We start from the raw sequence: 6,013 nt of genomic DNA on the forward strand, positions 1-6,013 counted from the left end.
GTGCCTTTGAAAAACGAATGATGGTTTGGAAACGTGAAAAACAAATCTACGTTTTAAAATTACAAAAAGAAGGGTGGTACGTTTTTTAAAATGCATGATTTTGAAGGTGAAACAATGTTCTTAGTAAATACTTAACTGCATATTTAAAAATTACTATTTTTTTTTTCTTTCAAACAGTTAAATCAAAGGAACACTTGATAGCACCACCATCCACTTCCACGACTCATAGTTTCTTAGGAGTTGTCTATTCCTAGGGATGCCGCTTTTATCTGTTTGGAATTGGGCCGGACCCTGAGTCCACTTGTTTGCCTGGCTACTTAGTTGTTAATCAACGGAGACCAGCTTCATCGATCTTTCCAACCATTCGCTTTTAATTAACGACTTTTGCTAGCCACAACATAAAAGTACACGTCCTCCACAAATAGGCCGGCGACAACCTTAATTTGCCAACACGTATGCTGCTTTTTTATTTTATTTTTTTAAGGGAAAATGTAATCATTTCATTAATACACCCAAAATGTCACATAGTTACATCCAAACTGAGTCAAACTAGACTCAGACCATTATAGGGATTCAGAATAAAACAAGTATCTCATTACAGTTACCCAATAACTTTAGATCATACCGACAATCGCTACAAATAAACCTAGCCAATAGAAAAGTGCATCTGCGTTAACATATGAACCTCTACTTGCACTATGGTGTGAAGTATTTGATTGCGAGAGAAAATAATGAAAAATTCTTGTTGGCATTTCATCGAGCAGGTTACAAACATATATAAGCAAGAATGCTATATAGGGAAAAAGAAAGAGTACAACCGCAAAGAACAGAAATAGCAAAGAATCTATACAGCTAAATCTAATAGACTAACAAGAGAAGCTACTACAATCTTCTAGCAAGAGCATCTTATGGGTGCAAGTATCTCCATGTAAGCAGCCGAGAAAGATGACATTTGTACAAAGGAATCCATTTGTCCAACTGACGTGTATTCGCAATACTCCCCCTCAAGATGAATATATGTTGACTATATTCATCTTGGAAAGCAAGAATTCAAAAGAAGCTCTGCCAAGAGCTTTAGTGAAAATGACAGTAAGTTGATGCTGAGTAGTAATGTGCACTGGTCGTAGAGAACCTTGTTGGATTTTATCATGAACGAGGTGGCAAACAATATCGATATGCTTAGTCCTCTCATGAAAAACAGGATTAGCTGCAATGTGGAGAGCAGCTTTGTTGTCACAAAATAAAAGAGCTGGTTGAGGATGAGGAATGTGAAAATCACGAAGAAGAGAGAATAACCAAGTGAGTTCACAAGAACAGGCTGCCATAAACCGATATTCTGCTTCGGCCGAGGAGTGAGAAATGGTGTGTTGTTTCTTGGATTTCCAGGAAACAAGAGCATCTCCAATAAAAACACAGAATCCAGTAATAGAGCGGCGAGAATCAGAACAAGCAGCCAATCACTATCACAGAAGGCTTTTATCTTAAGATATGAAGAAGCAGGATAAAAGAGACCTTGTCCTGGAGAACCCTTAAGATAACGAAGAAGCCGAGAAGCAGCAGCCATGTGTGGTTGCCGAGGACTATGCATGAACTGATTGAGAACTTGAACAGAAAAATAAATGTCATGCCGAGTGATGGTTAAGTAAATTAACCTTCCTTTCAACCGGCAGTATGAAGTAGGATCAGGGAGGAGATCACCATCATTCCGAGAGAGTTTGAGGTTTGATTCCATGGGAAAATTGGCTGGCCTAGTAGTAAGAAGACCACTATCTTGTAAAATATCGGGACAATATTTTCGCTGACTGACAGAAATACCTTTGGTAGTACGAGCAAGCTCCAAACCAAGAAAATATTTGACTGTCCCTAAGTCTTTGAGTCGAAACTAAGAATTAAGGAATGTAGTGAGAGAAGAGAAAGCATTCAAGTCGTTGTTGGTGACAACAATGTCATCAACATATACTAGGAGAGCAACAAAAGAACTGCCTTGAAGTCGTGTGAAAAGAGAGTAGTCAAACTTTGATTGAGTAAAGCCATTGGTGATCAAGGTAGAAGAAAACCGAGAGAACCATTGGTGAGAAGCCTGTTTTAATCCATATAAGGATTTGTTGAGTTTACAGACTTTGGACTCCTCTTGAGAAGAAAACCCAGGTGGTAATTTCATGTAGACCTCTTCATCCAAAGAACCATGTAAGAAGACATTGTTGACATCTAGTTGATGTAGATGCCAACCTTTTGCAGCAGCAAGAGCTAGAAATAATCGGACAGTGGTGAGCTTGGCCACGGGAGAAAAAGTTTCAAGGTAGTTAATACCTTCACTTTGGTTGTATCCCTTAGCCACCAAACGAGCTTTATACCTCTCGAGTTCCCCAGTGGATTTGAATTTGACCTTGTAAACCCATTTGCAACCGATGGGAATCTTATGGGGAGGAAGATCAACCAAGGTCCAAGTTTGATTTTCCTCTAGAGTAGTGATTTCAGCCTGCATAGCCTCTCTCCAATGTGGATATTTGACAGCTTGATGAAAAAATTGAGGCTCAATATAGAGGAAACAGACAAGCTAAAACGATTGTGAGCAGGAGAAAGCTTTTTATAAGAAAGGTAGGAAGAGAGAGGATATGATATACCTGAGGAAGGAGCAGAATCATCATGAGAGGGAAGAGGAGAGTGGGGAGAAGAACTAGCCTGCCGACAATGAAAATCCTGCAAGTAAGTAGGAGGGTTTCGAAGTCTTGAAGATCTTCGAATATTAGTGGGGGGTTGGGGATGGAAACAGGAACAGGAACAATAGTAGAAGCAGGAATAGAAGTATGAGAATAATCAGGAATTGAATTAGAAAGAACAAAACAACCATCAGCCGTAGGATTTAAAAGATTAGAAGCATAGGGAAAAACATTCTCATGAAATATAACATTGCGGGAAATAAAGACAGATTTATTGTGAAGGTTAAAGAGTGAATAGCCTTTAACATTAGAAGGATATCCAATCATGATGCAAGGTGTGGCTCGAGAATCAAATTTGGTTCTAGAATGAAGAAGGGTGGAAGCATAAAATAAACAACCAAAAACACGCAAATGAGAATAAACAGGTAGTTTATGAAACATGATTTCAAATGGAGATTTGTTAGAAATAAGGGGGGTTGGAATGCGGTTAATTAGATGAGTGGCAGTGAGCACACAATTACCCCAAAAAAGTAATGGAAGATTGGCTTGAAAACGAAGAGATCGAGCAACATTGAGTAAGTGTTGGTGTTTACGTTCAACAACAACATTTTGTTGTGGGGTTTCTATACAAGTATGTTGGTGGATCACCCCTTTAGAGGCATAGAAATCTTGCATGAGAAATTCATTACCATTGTTATTTCATAAACATTTGATGTGAGTATGAAATTGTGTCTAAGCAAAGGTAAAAAAGGATTGAAGGATAAATCGGGTTTGAGATTTATGTTGCATTAAGAAAACCCAAGTATATCAACTATGGTCATCAACGATTGTGAGAAAGTATTGAGAACCATTTGTGGATTTCTTAGAGAAAGGACCCCATATGTCACAGTGTATTAATTCAAAGATAAAATTGCTAACAAAAGAACTATTAACAAAAGGAAGCCATTTTTGTTTGGCAAGAGGACAAACAATGCATACATGATCCAGATTAATAGAAATAACATGAACAGATTTGTGTAAAAGGGAAAGTCTAGATGACGATAAGTGACCTAGACGATAATGCCGAATATCATCATAAACATTGTTGATTAAAAGTGCGGAAAAAACAGAAGAAACAATCGTCCCCCAGCTGATTAGATTCTGTATGAAACAATGTTTAGGAAGAAAAATTAGACAACAAGACAGATTAACAATTAACTTACTAACAGAAAGGAGGTTGAAAGAAAATGAAGGTACACACAGCACATTAGTTAAAATCAAAGATGAAGAGAGGCGGACAGTGCCGATGTGTGTAACTAAGGCTCTTTGGCCATTTGGTAAATTGACATGAGAAGAAACAATAGTAGTTATTGTGGTTAAAAAATGAACAGAGTCTACCATATGATCGGTGGCGCCAGTATCGATGATCCAGGAGTGTTTAGAAGTGTTTGTGGATGCAATTTGAAATGAATGAGAAGAATAAAAAACAGAATGTTTATTACTCAAACAATGACGAAGAGAAGGAATGAGTTTACCTGTCAATTTAGAGAAAAGATAGTCCTGGTGGGGTGAGGTACCTACTTGATGAGCAGAAGAATCGGAGGATACTGGTTTGAGTAAAGCCAAGAGCTGGTGACACTGTTCTGTTGTGATGGGAAGCTGGGAGAGAGAAGACTCAGAGTCTTGAACATGATTAGCCGAATGAGAATTGCCACCACCTTTGTTTTTGGTAAACTTAGAACCGGGAGGGAACCCATGTAGTCTGTAGCACTTTTCTACAGTATAACCAAGAAGTCCACAATGACTGTAGAGAGGCTTATCCTTGCGCAGAGTCTAAGGTTTTGCAAGGCGAGCTGGTGATGAAGGAGCAGCAATCGAAACCTTGCTCAACAAAGCTGCAGAGTTGTGGGTAAAATAACCAACAGAAGCAGATGCTTCACGTTGGCGTTCCTCTTGAAGAACAAGGGAAAACACCTTGTTAATAGGAGGGAGAGGCTCAATGAGTAAAATCTGACCCATAATATGAGAGAAACTGTCGTTTAATCCCATAAGAAATTGGAAAACGTATTCATGATGAAAATAATCATGAATAGTTTTCATTGAACCACAAGAACAAGAGGGAATGGGGTGATAATTACTTAGCTCATCCCAAAATGATTTGATTTGGGTGAAATAAGCTCCCAAATAATCATGAATAGTTTTCATTGAACCACAAGAACAAGAGGGAATGGGGTGATAATTACTTAGCTCATCCCAAAATGATTTGATTTGGGTGAAATAAGCTCCCACATAAAGATCCTCTTGAGAAAGAGAAGAAAGAGATTTATGAAGTTAATAAATGTGTGGGCCATTTTTTTTTTTTGAGAAAACCATTCTTTTAAATCAATCCAAACATCAGCAGCATTTTCAATGTGTATAACGCTGGAGGCTATTTCTTTGGAGACAGAGTTTAAAATCCATGAAAGGACTATGGTGTTACAACGAACCCAAGCATGGGATTCAGAACCAGAGTCATCCAAAAGCTTGCTGAGTGAGCCATCCAAAAAACCGAGTTTGTTTTTAGCCGTAATGGCCATGATCATGGACCTACTCCATGTCTGATAATTTTGACCATCTAAAGGGAGAGAGACCAGGATAAACCCTAGACTATCTCCATTATGGTGATGATAAGGACTCGAAGGATCCTCATTGAAAGAAGAAGAGGGAATGACGGAAGCCATGAAAAAATCAGAATTGATCTGATACCATGTGAAGCATTTGAGTGCGAGAGAAAATGATGAAAAGTTCTTGTTGGCATTTCATCGAGCAGGTTATAAACATATATAAGCAAGAATGCTATAAAGGGAAAATGAAAGAATACAGCCACGGAGAATAGAAATAGCAAAGAATCTATACAGCTCAATCTAACAGACTAACAAGAGAATCTTCTACAATTTTCTAGCAAGAGCATCTTATGGTGCAGGCATCTCCATGTAAGTAGCTGAGAAAGATGACATCTGTACAAAGGAATCCATCTGTCCAGCTGATGTGTATTCGCAATATATGGAGTTGGTCACAAACAATATAAGGTAATTAATTATATTATACCACATAGTGATATATCATTAGTTTACAAAAAAAAAGAAATGCTATTTTTTAAGCTGCTTGATTTCAAGGAGTCTTATGTAACCACCTTAGTGGCCTAACCATTAAGCTTACCCACGAAGAATTTTTTGTTTTTGTTTTTTATTTTTGGATAAGGAGGAGAAAGTATTCTTTAAGCACACATAATCGTATGATTATATTGTATTAACGCATGGATATATACATATCCTAAGCACTTGTGTTGTCCCACGCTCTAGCAATAGCTAAGTCAATTATTTTCGTTTGGGTGT

This window comes from Alnus glutinosa, chromosome 1 (genome assembly GCF_958979055.1).
Source record: "Alnus glutinosa chromosome 1, dhAlnGlut1.1, whole genome shotgun sequence".
NCBI classification, from domain to species: domain Eukaryota; kingdom Viridiplantae; phylum Streptophyta; class Magnoliopsida; order Fagales; family Betulaceae; genus Alnus; species Alnus glutinosa.